This window comes from Oreochromis niloticus, linkage group LG16 (genome assembly GCF_001858045.2).
Source record: "Oreochromis niloticus isolate F11D_XX linkage group LG16, O_niloticus_UMD_NMBU, whole genome shotgun sequence".
Classification (NCBI taxonomy): Eukaryota; Metazoa; Chordata; class Actinopteri; order Cichliformes; family Cichlidae; genus Oreochromis; species Oreochromis niloticus.
In genome coordinates, this window is record NC_031987.2 from 24195845 (window position 1) to 24212224 (window position 16380).

The window sequence follows — 16380 nt, forward strand, 5'->3', positions numbered from 1 at the left end:
TGTATATAGCATAAATATATACACAATGCTTTTTTCTGAATACTATTGTCATGTTTAGCGCAGAAGAAACTGTAAAAATAGTGTTTTCCAAGCACAGCACAAAAAAAAAGAAAAGCGGAAAAAAATGCCACCGCTTTCCTATTGGTGTAAAAGTGAATCATGTCGACCAATAAAAAAAAAAAAATGATTTGGCAACATGTGGGATTTGGTTATTTAGTTAGAGGGGAAAGTTTTGGAAGTGACGGCAGCAAAAAAGCCACCAATATAGACTATATTTATATGAAACGAGTATACTTACTGCATTTGGTGTATTTTAACCATATATAATGCATATTACTCGGTTGTCTGGCTGTTATCATTTCTAACTTACTTAGCTGACTATTACAATAACAGGGACACTGTTTGCTTTTTAATGTAGACAACTTTATTTTTATTTCAAAAAATGAAATTGATCATTTCAATTTTTCTGTGATGCCAATTCACAACAAAACTCACCTGAAGGAACTTTATGCTGTAAGTTGAAAACCTTCCATAAGGAATCAAGTGAGAGTATAGAGAAAGGAGAGTATAGAGATGAGAAATAACTACTGGAAAGAGAAGACAGACATTAATGATATGCAGTGGTGGAATCACTGAAATACAAGATTGAGAAAGGGACCAGGGAAACCTATAGAGTCTGACAATGTTAGTGACATTACACACTGATTCAATATTAGTTTTAGTGGCCTCATTACTGCTGAGATGAATTTTAACAGTCTATGTTTTTCAATAGCCAAAAGTTTTAAATTTGTTTAAGTGAGATTAAGTGAGGCACTCAGGTCATGTAAGAAAAATCAAGTGTTACTCTGCTTGCCCTTCTTTTGCTTCTCTGCAGCGGTGGTCCTCAGCCCGACTGTGATTGAAGGTGTTAACGGACACGTGGCTCTTGCCATCTTCGTAGTTTGCTCTGGCCCTCTCATTTGACCTGTCAAAGCAGTTTTGGTCTGGCTTCCTCTTACTTGCCAAGATGGAATTCTGTGTCCTGTAGCCACTGGTTGAGCAAGATGAACCCGTAGAATGATGGCATTTCTTCTGGTCATGATCTGACCTTTCATGTTGGTACGGTATTTTTCTCCTCATGTCTTTCCAATCAATCCTTTTTTTTTTTTTTTTAAAGATCTGGGTCACTCAGATCCTTTTTATCTTCTTCCAGATGCTTTCTTTTAAAGTGTGATTTGATTGGAAATGTCTGAGCAGTTTTACAGTGACTGGGGCTGATGACGTTGAGGCTGCTCCTCTGAGAAGAAGGGTGGAGGCCAAGGGTGGGAGTTCTGTTGGGCAGGTTGTCTGGTGCCAAATTCTGTCCCGCTATCTGACATCCCTGTCTTCTTTATTTTAAAGCTGTTAATGTGCTCACAGCAGGACTTAACGCTGCAGACAATGAATCATGCCATATGTTAAATTACATATTTAAATGAGAACAGCATTTTCACATAAAGCAAAGTAATATGTAATAAAATAAAAGACCAGATTATTTTTTATAATCTTATCACTATTAGAGTTCAACAAACATCAGGAGATCACACATTTTCTGACACATTTTGCAAATGTGCCATAAGACCCTTCTCAAAGGAGAATTCAAATTTGGTACTTGGAGGATCTGGAGGTGAGCCAGCCTCCTGGGACAACCTTGTCGTGGGCATTGTTGGGGGACATGTCTGATAAAACAATAAGAGTTAGAAGAGAAAGGCAGATTTAAACTTAAATTATAATAAAATAACATAGATGGTAAATTCTAATGAGAATAGAAAATACTATTAGAGACAAAAATTCTAGTAAAGTATTGTGAGTGTAATCAAATCTGTTGCAAGTTGGATGAACAAACAGCAGACTATATACTATACACACTAACCAAATTAATGTTTATTATTTCTTCTTCAAAATGTAAGATTTGGTCAATGTCAATCACAAATTTAACAATCCAACCAGAGAACAGATGGGTTTGGCTGTCGGAGTGGCGCCTTACTGAGCTTCAGCTTAATGTGATCTCTGGTCTCCGACTCAGAGACACGGGTCTCTGAGTGTCCAGCATTCAGACGGCTACCTGAGGACACTCATGTGATAGAAAATCTGCTCACACAGATATGTAGAGCCAAATACTGTCAATAAGGCCTCTGCAATGTTCTGAAGACAGTTAAACTTGTCAGGTAGTGATGTCCAGCAGGTGAAAATGCAAGCTCCATGAACATGCACAGCTGTGGATTCCAGCTGCTTCGATGTTATATGTATGATTTCTATACATTTTATGTCAGATAAAAAATTTGGTTGTAAGCTTCAGATAATTACTTAATAACAGCCAGAAATTTTAAATGAGAATAAGAAAGAAAAGTATATCCTTGTGTCCCCTTTCTCTGTTAATGCCCTACCTGGCCCCCTGGCAAAGCTTTGCTAGACCCGCCCCTGCACAGTTACCGGCTGTCAGCTACACAAAAAAGGAGCTTGGTGTTTATTTGTCTCTCAGAAACAGTTCATAACTTCCCTTCAACTCATTCATGTCACCTAAAAGGTAAACCTGTTTCTCCATCACCTGTTCAGCTCTGATGATTTAGTAAGGACATCTCCTGGTTTCATCTGCATGTTTCCCTCTCACCACATATACAAACCGATATCATGACCAGCAGTTTTTACAGCTGTGGCTCCAGCAAACATCAGCTGATACTAGAAATTAATATTAAATACATTCTAACAACAGCTGACCAAGCTTAAACGTGCTGCTGTTGTTTAGCGCGACATCCGGCGGTTTCCTCTTTCTGGCGCAAAGTGAGCGATAAACAAACAAGAGAGAAAAGCCGATCAGCTGATCATTGATCGTTTCATGATTGAGCAACAGGAGAGAGAGGGGAGAGAATGAGAGGAGAAGAAACAGCTGACAGCGTAACGACAGAATAAATCCAGCTTTGTCTCTTTTTTCATTGTAGCTGAAGTCCGGGACAAACTGTGTTCCTTTTCAGCTCAATATGAAACGCGTAATATTTTCTCTGAATACGAGACGATTCCGTCTTTTTACAGGCAACTCTACTAACTAACCTTATGAATAAAATACAGTTCACTATGGTATCACTAACATCAAAGCACACACCCAGCTGTATAGAAACACCGAGCAAAAGCCCGATGGCCAGTCCAGCATTGGTCGTGCCATCAGTTAACCCTTGGCACGCGTGCCTAGGGTTGCCGACCCCTGCATTACACTCACAGAGCACTCTACAGCTTGGTAACATGGAAACTTTACATAAAAGCAGCAGCAAGAGGTTTCATAGGTGTAATTTGTCTCCCCCCCCATTAGATAATAACGCATTATCAGGGATTGTTACATCTAGTCCTTTTACTGAATCAACAGCTACATTCACCCTGGGGGGAAAACTGGGGAGGGAGACCATCAGCTGTCTTGTGCCAGATGTTCTGTTCACTCATTGAGAGAGGCATCCTTTCACAAACATCAGGAAGACTGAAGCTAAAGGCAGGGATCAAGGAGGACTCATGATCTTCACCACCAGCTCCCTTACAGGGAAATCTTCAGAGCTCCACTGTAGGCCCGCCCCAGAAGATGGATAAACCCAGGATTTCATCAACACTTTGATGGAGATCTTTAGTTTGTCTAATGTTATAAATACTTGTATAATCCTCAGAGGCCCTGGGCTTTTACATAAAGATATTTTATTCAGTCCTGTAGAAAGTTATATATTTAAAAATATATCATCCTCTCTGGTTACTCTGGTATGAATGACTGAATTACTTTATGGTAAATAACACACTATTGGCAAAAAACAGTGAAAGAATTCAAAATCACAAGTTTTTAGTTCTACATACGAGTGGCAACCTTTGACCTTCATCAGGTTTATTTATTTGTGTCAGAAAATCTCATGTGCTCTTCATGCACCTGAGTACATTCAGTGTTTAAAACAGAAAGTGTGCAGGTCTGAGATCAGCAGCTGTCTGAAACACTAAACTGAGGCACTGTTAATGCTGATATATAGTGACACAGTCACATGAATGATTAATCCCTTTGACATTTTGTCTTTAAGTTTATCAATAAAACAGCTGCACCTTTCACTGACAACACATCATGTGGTGCTTTGTACTGTTTCATTAGTTCATTTTGGAGTTACTACAGAGAATTAACATATGGGATAATTTATCTGTTGTCATTGGGCTGTGAGCAAAAAACAAAGATGAACGAGCCCAAAGAACAGCTGTAAATCTTTGTGGCTATTAAAGTAAACACTGCAGGGTTTTCCTGTATACTTTACTTTATAATTTGATTTATTGTGAGCAATATGAATGTTAACAGACTGAGAATTTTGCTGAAGCACACCGGTTATTACAGTTACAGCTTTCTGTCTTTAAGAGTCCCTTTTTTTCCCTTCCCTGTTTGTACGAGGATTTCTCCAAAACACGTGATGATCACAATTATTGACAGTCTGGTTTAATAAGTATTTTTGCTTTGAATTTTGCAAGGTTTTTCTGTGTCATTGTTTCACAGAACAGCATCATCAAGACGTGGTGATAGCCAAACTGGCCAGCAGGTGTCACTGTTGAGTTGGGTTTCATCGTTTAGATACCCACTGAACCACACTGAGCTCAGACTAAATGTGACTGCAGCCACTGTTCTCTAGAACACAAGACTTGAGACCTTATTTTTATTTTTTCCCTAACAAGGGATTGATTTTTTTTCTTTAAATAATATTGGAATACACAAAACACTTCCATAAGTATCTGGTATTTCTACTGGCATAAGCATAACTTTAGATTTAAAAGGTTACACATTTTTAGCTACAGCAAAAAAAAAAAAAAGTTAAAATGGAGTGAAAATGACTGATAGGATAGAATAAAAGTCACAGCTAAATTAGTAAATGCATGTCAGACAGTGGTCAATGAATTATTCTGTTGTATGTTTTTCACAGATCCACTTTAGAGAGGCTGAACATGAGAGATCATTCCATGATGCATCAGGCTCTACATGAACGCAGTCCTCTTCACCCCACTTTGGGTTTCCATCACCGTTATCCGGTTGTTTTGCCACCCAGTTCCTGACAAGTCAGTGAACAAGAGAATTATTGTATTTGACAAAAGACTTATATAAAGGAGACCCCCTCCCAAAACAAACAAACAAACAAACAAACAAACAAACAAACAAACAAACAAACAAACAAACAGACTAAACAAAAAACTAAACACAAAAAACAAAGAAACATCAGCTTAATTTTCTATTTTTTAATGCACTGTTTATAGCAATATAACTCTGGTAATTTGCTGAGCAGTGCTTCTGACCCTACAGGCTATGCTAAATATAACCCAGCAGTATCCTGAACCTTTTGCTCTCTCTCTCTAGTTTGACTAAACTCACTGACAGCTCAGCCCACCAATGAGCTTATTTCTGCATGCAAGTATGCCTGCTGAAAATTCAGTAAAAATAATATATTCAATCAAAGTGTACGTTCCAAAAGTACATGTTATGAACTTTTCCAAACCAGTTTTCCTTGCTGAACATATTATCAGGTGGGTAGGAGAATTGATAAGGACTTTGGAAAACAGAAGAGCAGTGTGCTGAGAACCTGAACAACATTCTCTACTCTCTTTAACAAAGTCACTGGATGTCTGCCATGTTAAAATAACAATGTCCAGGAAATGACTACAAATCGGGTATATGACTACTGTTTTACAGAGGTCAACCTTTGACACCTGTGGAAAATAAAACTTAATTACAAAGGGTGACATTAAAGGAGAAGGAATATTTAGGGCCAGATTTATTAACATATGTGGCACTCAATTTACTGCCAATTGCTCTAAATCTAATGCTCTCATATTACACACATGGTACAGTAACAGCATCATCACTCACACAGAGACTGTGATCTCATGGTAAATGTTTTGTCTTCTTCTACAATTGTAAAGCTGTTACAAATTTTGGACTTATATGTGGAACATTTTATAATAATGAGGCTCTCCCCCTGGAAAAATCCTGCGCTTCATCTGAGTCTCAGTCCACAGGACCTCACACAGAGCCCAGAAATTTTATCAGAAGAATTATTCACTGAAAAAAAGAGCATGTTGGATTTACTTAATTCAATAGTGGACATTGGTTGCACACAATTGTTTTGCTTTGGCAGAAACTTAAACAACTTAGTTAAATCAACACAAGTTATTCATATTCAATAAACCTGTGCATTTGGTGTTAATGAAATGTGATTGAAACATGTTTAGATGAAGTAAGTTGAGTTCTTGGAATATTTTAATTCTTCACAATTTTGTCATTTTATTCAAACACTATTCAATAACTTTTACCCCAATACTACTTGGTTACTTAAATACTACATGTTTCCTTCATATTACATAATGTTCAACAAAGTCTAGAGTCTGGTTAACATAAAAATTGAAGAGATTGACAATGACTACCATCCTCCTATCTTTATCTGGGTTGCAGGGGGCATAACCGCGAAGTGATAGGTTAAGAGGCAGGGTACACCCTGGACAGCTCACCAGTCTATCACATAGAGGCGAACAACCATTTGCACTCACATTCATGGGTAATTTGGAATCACCAATTAACCTAACTGCATGACTTTTAACTGTGGGAGCAAACCAGAATACTCAGAGAGAACCTACTGCAAACTAGCCAGATTGTGGATTTGAAGCTAGGAACCTCTTGCTGTGAGCCAACAGCACTATCCACCACACCACCGATCCAGGCTCAACGAAAGTAGGAAAGCTATGATTTCTGTACGTTTTTGTCCTTGACAGGTTAAACCACAATAAATAGCGATAGGATACACGTGGTGTGTGTAGTTTTCTGCCTCTTATAACATAAAATGTAATCAATTATTTATCCATGATTTCCAATCTCAATCAATTAATGACATTTAATCATTTATGTAATGATATAGTCATTTAATTCATTTTGGCTTTCCAAAATTTGTCAGGTCTGCTTTTCATAAAGGATACTTCCAGTGAATCTTATGTTAAATGAGGTAATAAAAAGGAGCATTTCCTAGGAAACTGCAGTACTCAAACAGCATTTACTATAGTTGATATGCAGATTCTCCTGGGTGACATCACTCAGTTAGGAACCTTCCTGAGTAAATGAGACCACTGGAGCGTACCCAAAGTGAAGACTTACTGTAGAGTCAGTGGAGTTCCATCGACCCATTTCCAATTTCCTTCCTCTTCTTTGTCATTCAAACCAATCCAAGCACGTTCCTTAATGTAACTAGATATAAATGTCTGTAAAATATTTATTGTTTAAAGCAGTGAGTAAAGTAATTGATATAAAACATTTTGAGGAGTGTGATTTTGAATAACTATTTACAAACACAATGACACACATGCATACTAGTTATGCTGTACCTTGTCTTCAAGGCTTTCTATCACCACCAGATCTGCTCCTTTGCTTCTGCAGTCATCTCTACCTTCATCCCAGGAACCAAGCTTTTCAGATAATACGTAACAGCTATGACAGAACATTCTCCATCCTTCAGGACACACTTTCTCTGCAAAAAACATTGAACAAGAGGCATTATGGATGCACAGGCCTGGCACATGATAGCTATTTTGTGAATTCTTGATGTCACTCTGTAAATAGGCCAAATAAAATGCACACAAAGACATTATGTCACTGATGTTACAATGTTTCCTCAGCGATATTTTTTTTTTAATTGATTAATATGTGCTTCACTGAAAGTTGATGTAATCATTAGTTCATAGTTGAGTTTGTATGTGCTTAAACATTTTTCAGCAGTAGTTGGATTAACAAAAAAAAAAGAAGGTGTAAATCAAATGTCATGCTTGCCATATGTAATTAGATTTGTTATCACCACGGGGCAGTGTTCACAAAAAGTTTTATTGTCGTCACCCACCCCTAAGCAAGAAATAACATAATACAGTATTTAGTCTGAGATCGAGGTGGTACAGTGGTCAACACATTAAACTGCAGTAGGTTTCTGGGTTCTGCTGGGTCCTCTCTCTGTTAAGTTTGCATTGTCTTTGCCCAGCATATATTCTAGTTTTGTTTGTGATTCTAAATTTGTTGTAGCTACAGATATAACATTTAATGCTTGTCCGTCCACCTATGTAAAGTCTTTGATACACTGGGAACTCGTTTAGGGTGCTCCCCTGTAAAAGCCAGGGTAGAGTCCTGCCCTTCAGCCCTAAAACGGTTAAGAAGTTACAAAAAAATGCAAAGATGGCCTGACATCCCAGTTAGCAGTTAGGTAGAATGCAAATGACAAGTATCTTGTTCTCGTTAGGACCCAGGATTTTATTATAGTAGTTAAAAGTTACAACTTTTACTTCAACCTATAGTTAATAATGATAATAATAATAAACTTTATTTATAAAGCACACTAAAAAAACCAAGGGTATACCAAGGTGCTTGACAAAAAATAAAATAGGAAAAAGGAGATGGGAGGGAAAAGAGAAAGGACCTGGCACGTATCAATTATAAAACCATGACAATCATAATACATAAAAGTAGTTAACAAAGCATAACGGATAAAAATGTATCAATGCACACCAAATATTAAGTAGGTGGAAAAGCAAGATTAAATAAATACGTCTTCAGCCATGATTTAAACAATGGCACAGAGTCAGATGCCCAGATAGCAACAGGAAGATTGTTCCATAAGACTGGGGCAGCTACAGCAAACGCACGGTCGCCGCAAGACTTTAGCCGAGAACGAGGTTGCTCCAGAAGAAGTTGGGTAGCAGATCTAAATGCTCTCACACGAGTGTGTAACCTAAGAAGCTCATTGAGGCAGCTCAGCACCAAATTATTGATAATTCTGTATGTGAAAAGTAGTATTTTAAATTGAATACGGCATTTAACTGGCAGCCAGTGCAAGCCAGCAAGAACAGGAGTGATAGAAGAAAATTTCCTGCTACCTGTCAAAAGGCGTGCCACCGCATTCTGGACAGTCTGCAATCTAAGTAGAAGGGAGGAGGAAAGGCAAATGTAAAGAGAGTTGCAGTAGTCCAACCTGGAAGTCACGAATGCGTGAAGAAGTTTTTCCAGGTCATTATGCACAATATAGTGCTTAGCCTTAGAAATGAGGCGCAGCTGATTAAAACTAGACCTCAGCTATCCAGTAATATGCCCAAATTACTGGCATAATCAGAAGGGGAGCTAGCAAAAGGCATCAGAGCAGCACACAATTGGTCACGGGGGATTTTACTATCGAACACCACGATCTCCGTTTTCTTTTCATTCAGGACAAGAGAATTACTCTTGAACCAATCTTCAACCTCACGCATGCATTCACGAAAATAGTGAAAAGACATAGCAAGATCATCAGTAATCTCAAAATAAATCTGTATATAATCAGCATAGCAATGAAAGGCAATATTATACTTCTCAAAAATTGCTCCAAGAGGGAGCAGATATAGTGAGAAGAGAATAGGGCCTAGTACAGATCCTTGAGGCACACCACAGCGTACAGGTACCGAGGAAGATGAGAAGTTGCCCAAATTAACCGAGAATGACCTGTCAGCGAGATAAGATTTAAACCAGTTAAGGGCAGTGCCTCTTATACCCACAGTATGCTCAAGTCTTAGTAGAAGAATGTTATGATCCACCATATCCAAAGCAGAGGAAAGGTCCAATAAAAAAAAGGAACACAGAGCATCCAGAATCAGTGCTTACAAGTAGGTCATTGAGAACTCTAAGCAAGGCCGTTTCAGTGCTGGGCTGTGGCTTAAAGACAGACTGAAATTTCTCTGCAATGTTGTTCGCATCTAAATACGCCTGAAGCTGAGAATGAACTAGTCACTCCAGGATCTTGGACAGAAACGGAAGCTTAGAGATTGGTCTATAGTTCAAAAGATCATAACAATCAAGACTCTTTTTTTCAGAATAGGCTGAGCTACAGCATGCCTAAAGGCCAGTGGGACAGATCCAGAGAGTAAAGAAAAATTCATTAAGAATAGAATGCTCAGTCCAATTACATCCAAGCAGCTCTTAACAATGTGTGATGGGAGAATATCAAACACAGCATTGGTGTTTTTCAGTTGATCAACCAGCTGCTTCAGAGTCGAAGGTAACACAGGCTCAAACTGATAAAAAGTTGAATTACACTCAGAGGAAAAGACAGGATAAGAGGCAGACGAAGAGGAAAGCTTAAGGGATGAAACCTTATCTAAAAAAAGAATATGAAAACGCTCACAAAGAGCTTGTGAATACAGTAAAGGCATATCAGAACAAGGATTAACATACGGGGGTTGTGACCATTAGCCAGAATGACTTTGGAAAGAAAAGATGCCTTAGCCATTCTAGCAGCAGTTTGAAAGGTTGAGCGGCTAGTCCGTAAGTCATAAGAAACTATCCACCTCCTCTCATCACGGCGACAAACACGTCGTAAGGCATGTGTAGTATCATTTAGCCAGCAATGAGAGTAGGTTCTAGAGCGCTTCATTTTGATGGGAGCAACAGAATCAAGAATAGAAGAACAAAAAGATAACAGGATATTAGCATAACTATCAACCGAGCAGATAACCATCAACAGTTCAGATGAGCGAACTGAGCAGCAGTCAGGAATCATAAATGCCAAATCTAAAAAAAGACACAGCAAACTTTGACACAGCTTCAGAGCTCAGTACACGTAGCGGATGAGAAAGAGCTCCAGACTGCGGTCCAGTGGCAGATAAACCAATATCAAAGGAAATTGGAAAATGATCTGAAATCCCAGCGTCATTTATATCCTTAATACAGATATCCAAGCCATACGTAAAGACCAAGTCCAAAATATGGCCTTTAACGTGGGTTGGTTCATTTACCCACTGAAGGAGGTTAAAAGTCCATTAAAGCAAGAAAGTCTTTAGCAAGCAGGTTATCCTTACAACAGATGTGTATGTTAAAATCACCAAGAATAAGAACAGAATCATATTTAAAAAGAACGGAACCCAAGAAGTCGGCAAAGTCCGAGATAAAACACTTGTTATATTTGGGCGGTCGGTAGACCAACACACACAAAGTGGTCGTGGAAGCAGTCATCTCCAATAACTGAACTTCAAAACTAGCAAAGTTAGGTGAGGAAAGTTGCCGAACATTATATACGTTTTTAAAAACCGAGGCTAAACCACCTCCCCTACCAGAAAGCCTCGGTGAACTAAAAAAGGCACAGTCCAATGGAAGAAGTTCAAAGAAAGGGATGAGCTCACCAGGGCGAATCCAGGTTTCTGTAAGGAATAAAACATCAAGGCGGCTAGTAAAGAAGAAGTCATTTAAAACAAAGGTCTTGTTTACCAGCGACCTGACATTAAGCAGTGCCATCCGTGGCCAGGGTACTAAGTCACCTCTAGAAACATGACGTAGAGTGCTTAGATTGCTTCGACAAACTCCCGGTTGGTGCGACGTTATCCAAATCCGAGCAGGAAAGCGTGTCGCAGAGCGGGCAGAGGAGGCTTGATGATTAACCGGGTAAATCCAGCTGACACCTTTTGTTTTCCCCCTTAAGGGAGGTAGGGTGTAATCAATTTGATTTGTTTGCTCGTCTGTCAATATCAGGGTTGTCAAACTTAAATGAGCTGTGGGCCACTGCTGACAGAGTCATCGCATTGGCCAATTTAGTGTTCATGTAGTACAAAAAAACAACAACAATCAAACAAACAAGAAAACACACGTAAATATTTCCAAAAATTTAGTGTTTTGTTTGTTTTTTTATTTAAAATATTGTATAACAAGACACAATTGCAAACGTGAACGCAATTATTTTTCATCTCACTCTTAACTGACTTAAAAGTCTTTCATTGAACTACCAAATAAACTCACTGGTACTCTCTTTCTGGCCAGACACATGGCAGCACTTCTGCTAATAATTAAAGTAATTTTGTATGTATTTAACAAAATAAAAATGCAGACATAAGTGTACACATTAGTTTTTGACTGCTAGTGAAAACTGTTTTCTTTATAAATAACTCTCTCACTGAACTAACACGGCCAATCCCTCAACGTGTTTGTACTCTCTGCTCAATATGTTCATATTAAATATTTCTTTTGCTTTTTAAAGAACTTATTTTAACATTGCACTAAACAACAAACCAATCCTCCCAAACAAAAAAAAGCAACTTCAAGGGCCAAATTGCATTATATTTCTTCACATCAATATACCCAGGCCGTGAGTTTGAGACCCCTGGTCTATGTGTTTGTTAGCAGTATAGTGTCCTCAGTTTTTGAGATATCATTTTCAAATTCTTTGTCATGGTGGATATCAATAACAGCCTGAGCTGATTTAATTTAGGTGAAAATCGGGTTAAGGTTGCATACAATATTAAAAACCATAAAAATGTCATATTACCTACAATTTTGAATGGCTCATCTTGAAACTTCACAACAATATACTAAGCCTTAAGTACCATTGTCGTTTTTTTAAACCAGTGCACACAACATAGCCAACACTGGCTGTTTTGTACAAGCAAGTGATAGAAAAAAATAGTCAAAGTAATTTAGTGTAGCAATGAATTTGAGATGCTCCATCATTATATCATCACCAGACTGTGAATTTATCACTGAATTTTTCAACAAAAACACTAAGAAACAAAACAAGTAAATCTCAACAGCAAATACAAGGACTCACTCTGTTTGGACAAACTTTGAAGGTTCTCAAGTTCTTTGGTGGATTCAGTGAGGTTGGCTTGATGCATAATGCATAATACTGCCACCACTGTGTTTCTCTTGTCTGGACATATTGTTTGAGTTGTAAGCTAATTGACTATGTGCACGATAGCATATGCTAGTTCCGGTGCGGAAAATCCTGTGTGGAGCTTTGTTTCCGGTGTTTAATGTCCAAAAGAAGTTAACCAAATGAATGAATTAAGCGTCGATTTACATTTCTATAGATGTCTTGGTCATTTACCCAATATATCTGTAAATGATGTTCACGGACTTGTCGATATTTTGCCCCCACGCCTCAGAGCAAAGGAGAAAAGGGATTCAAATGTTATATTTCTCAGCTGTCCCTCGTTTATTGCGGGTGTTATGTTCTAAAAATAACCAACGATGGGTGAAATCAAGTAGCCAATTTTATTTTTTTGATGCGTGGACATCGTGGACATCCAGTACTGCACTTTTTAATTTAGAAGGTAAGTCACAACATACCCTTCATTCATACTAATGTATAGAAACCCTCACCAGCAATCGTTCATTTTTTGTGTGGCTTTTTTCACGGTTTGTTAACATGCTGTGTAGGTGTGGACATAACGGGAAACATCTGTGACTGTTGTTCATCTGTAGTTTGAATGCTGAACATTTGCCTGTTTAAAGAATAAGACCAGTCACTATACAGAGATGTGCTTCTGAATGTGGACGATGTGTCTTATGCTGCAGTGATGCAGTTCTGCTTGTGTTGAGTGATGCAAACAACCGATCGATCTAAACTCTTCAAACGTCAATCACGTGGTTACCGGCTACCTGCGAAAATAATCTGACGGTAAGCCAATTTCTGTTTTAGCGCATTTGCGCCGCTGTGTGTTTTTGTGGTCTTCTTTTGCGGCTAATTCAGTGAATTTTGGTCTGATCGTGGTGAAACTTGGTGTGTGGAGTCAGTGATAGCTCTGGGAGCTAACCAGCCTATCTTTAACCGGTTACTTACATGAAGTCTGAATAATTTCTGGTTCGGTTTTGTTTGTTTAGCGGACTTCTGCACATTTACGTAACTGCTCGTTTAATCGCGGCTTATTTTCGGTGTGTTTGGTGGTTGTAGAAATGGTTTATATGACATTTTAGCTGAGATTATGAGGTTTCTGTGGACACCACACATGTCTGGACTTATATTTCTCAACCCGCGTTATAACCGATTAAACGTGATCTCCTCCTTTTTGCCCCCGGTACTGGAGACGTGGGGCTTAAGTGGTTAAACGTCAAAATCTATCATTAGATTTTTTTGTGACACAACAGTGGTGAGTGTTCCCACCTTCTGCTCTTTGGAACTTTGGAACAATCTTTCCATTTTCAAGTTTTGGACATGATTTTGGAATATATCTTCGCAGTAGCAATTTACCGCAAAGTAAAGCTACCGGAAATGTGCAACCCCACATCCGGCCTCAAACCAGGAAGTTAGCATTTTCTCGTGCACATAGTCAATAATTTTGTCCTCATCTGTATTCCGTGTCATATCCTGTATGTATCTTTGGGAAAATGAGAGTAAAAAAATTGCTTTACTGTGAATGAGGAACTATTGTTTTTGTGTTCTGTGAATGTTTAGGATCAGTGAGACTTATTAAGTTCAAAACTTGTGTAATTTGTCAAATTAGTTATAGAACGTGCTGATGCCATTTTACATTTTTTTCTCTTTTTATATGTGGGCTGATGAGTGTTTGAGTGATCATTTATGAAAAACCAAACTCACAGTAAACACCAAGGGTGATGAGTCCAATCAGCAGGAAAACACTCAGCATTCCCAGACAGATAATAATTCCTAAATGGAAACTCCTTTCACGGCCGCTTGTTCCTTAAAATAGAAATAAACACAGAAACATTTGAGATGTACAAGAGTAATAATAGATGTTAAAATACATTTTCTTTTCTGTCACTTCTTTCCTACCTGTGTGACCTGGTGAAGGTTTTGAATTGTTATGTTTGGGGTATTCAACATTGGCATAAATTTCCTCCATGGTTCAGATGCAGATTATTACTTAGAGCTCAGCTCTGCAGCACAGGACATATGAACTGTTTGAACACTGCTGGTGTCAGTTTCCTTTGAGGAAGTCACACATTTCAGATATTAATACTTTCACATAACACTATACAAGCACTGAAATGTGAAAAGACAAAACGTCAAACTTCTCTTTGGTTAAGTGTTCATTGCTGTGGTTTATTCTTGTGAAAGATGTAAGGGTGTATTTAGTTTTTCACAGAGGTGCAAAGAGTCCTATGCAAACCCTGTTGTTTGTGTCACTGTTGGTCTTACGTACTTTAAAACAAAAATGCATATAATATAAGGTAGATGTCTAGATTATCAATCACTCTTGCTAAATACTTATAATAAAAATGTTGTCCACCATGTATCTGCATGGTATTGTTTTCAAAAAGAAAGGGCAGCAGTCTACACCTTTTATAACTGTGACTCAAACTAACTTTTTTAGAATGAAGTGTAAATGTATTTCTTCAGAAAACAAACAAACAAACAAACAAAAAAGCATTAGACTTGCTCCTTTTCACATTTCATTGCTGGTATATTGTTGTGCGACTATAAAGGCTAAATTGTGACTTCCTCAAACTCCCCAAATAAACTAACACTAGTGATATGATTTGCATGTTCTCTGCTGCAGAGTTGAGCTCTGAGATATAATTTGCATCCTTATGAGCCACAAAGGAAATATATGTCAATGTTGAATGGGCCAAACCTAATAATCATTAAATCCCACAGGTATGAAAGAACTGAAAGAGAAGCAAACAGATGTATTTCAACATGTTAGTAACAAAATGCCAACTCAACACTCAAAAATGTTTAATGTTTAAAATGCTGATACTAAAAACTGGAGTCCGTTTCTTTTGTCAAGTTATGAGGAGTCAGTTTCTAAATTGATAATGGATATTTTACTGTTTAATTTTGGTCATTTAAAAATTAACAGTTCTGCTTGTGTGTGTGTGTTTTTTTTATATATCATGAGGAAGTCACACATGTTCACAACAACATCAACAAGAATGTTCGGAGGTAGATGCTACCTAATTTTTTTTTACAAATGTTGTTATTGAAGTGTTTATTTATTAATAATCTTAATGATCTCTGATTACAGTTGAAAAATCCTTTTCTGTGGGGGCAGAGAGCACTGTTTGTATAGTCCCTCATTAAGTCCAGGCTGAACACTAATAACTTAATTCTCACCTATCTGTCAGCTTTTCTACCTATAACTAATAAATAAATACTGCAGGTATGAAACTTATTTGCGGAACATGTACCAGTTGTTGAATTTAGAGTGTCACTTTCACACACAAAGTATTAAAATAGATGGGATTTACTGTACCAAGATTAGCGACAGACAACTTGAGTAAGCAGGCGTGACTGTGATCGTTGCTGCTATGACGGTTATTTAGAAAGTGTAAATGGCAAGAATGACCAATAGTTTTACACACAGTGCCAGAGGTTTGTGGTTCATTCCTACAACAGCGTTCACTGAACTTATTGAGAACAAAACACCAACTATTTCTGGCAGAAATACACACACATACATATTGTTGCACAATCAGAGTTCATTTAAATTTAAATTTAAAATCAAATGAGCTACTGCACTGTTTTATTATCTGGAAGGTTGGACTCTTTTTTTGTGGTACAGGCACTGTATCTGTTGTAGCATTTGGAGTGTCCACGTAACAGCTTTCGGGAAGACACACAAACTCAAAGTCTAAGTTTTCAGATT

The 16380-nt window shown here is 37.9% G+C and overlaps 1 long non-coding RNA gene across 1 annotated transcript; it reads right to left on the minus strand.

The window, feature by feature from the left end:
• Nucleotides 1-4822: 4822 nt before the first annotated feature.
• LOC106098706 (uncharacterized) lies at nt 4823-14786 on the minus strand. The gene is made up of 5 exons (XR_001224987.3): nt 14565-14786; nt 14370-14471; nt 7381-7523; nt 7154-7257; nt 4823-5066 (listed from the first exon to the last, which is right to left on the minus strand). It is a non-coding gene; the product is annotated as an uncharacterized LOC106098706 (long non-coding RNA).
• Nucleotides 14787-16380: the final 1594 nt, after the last annotated feature.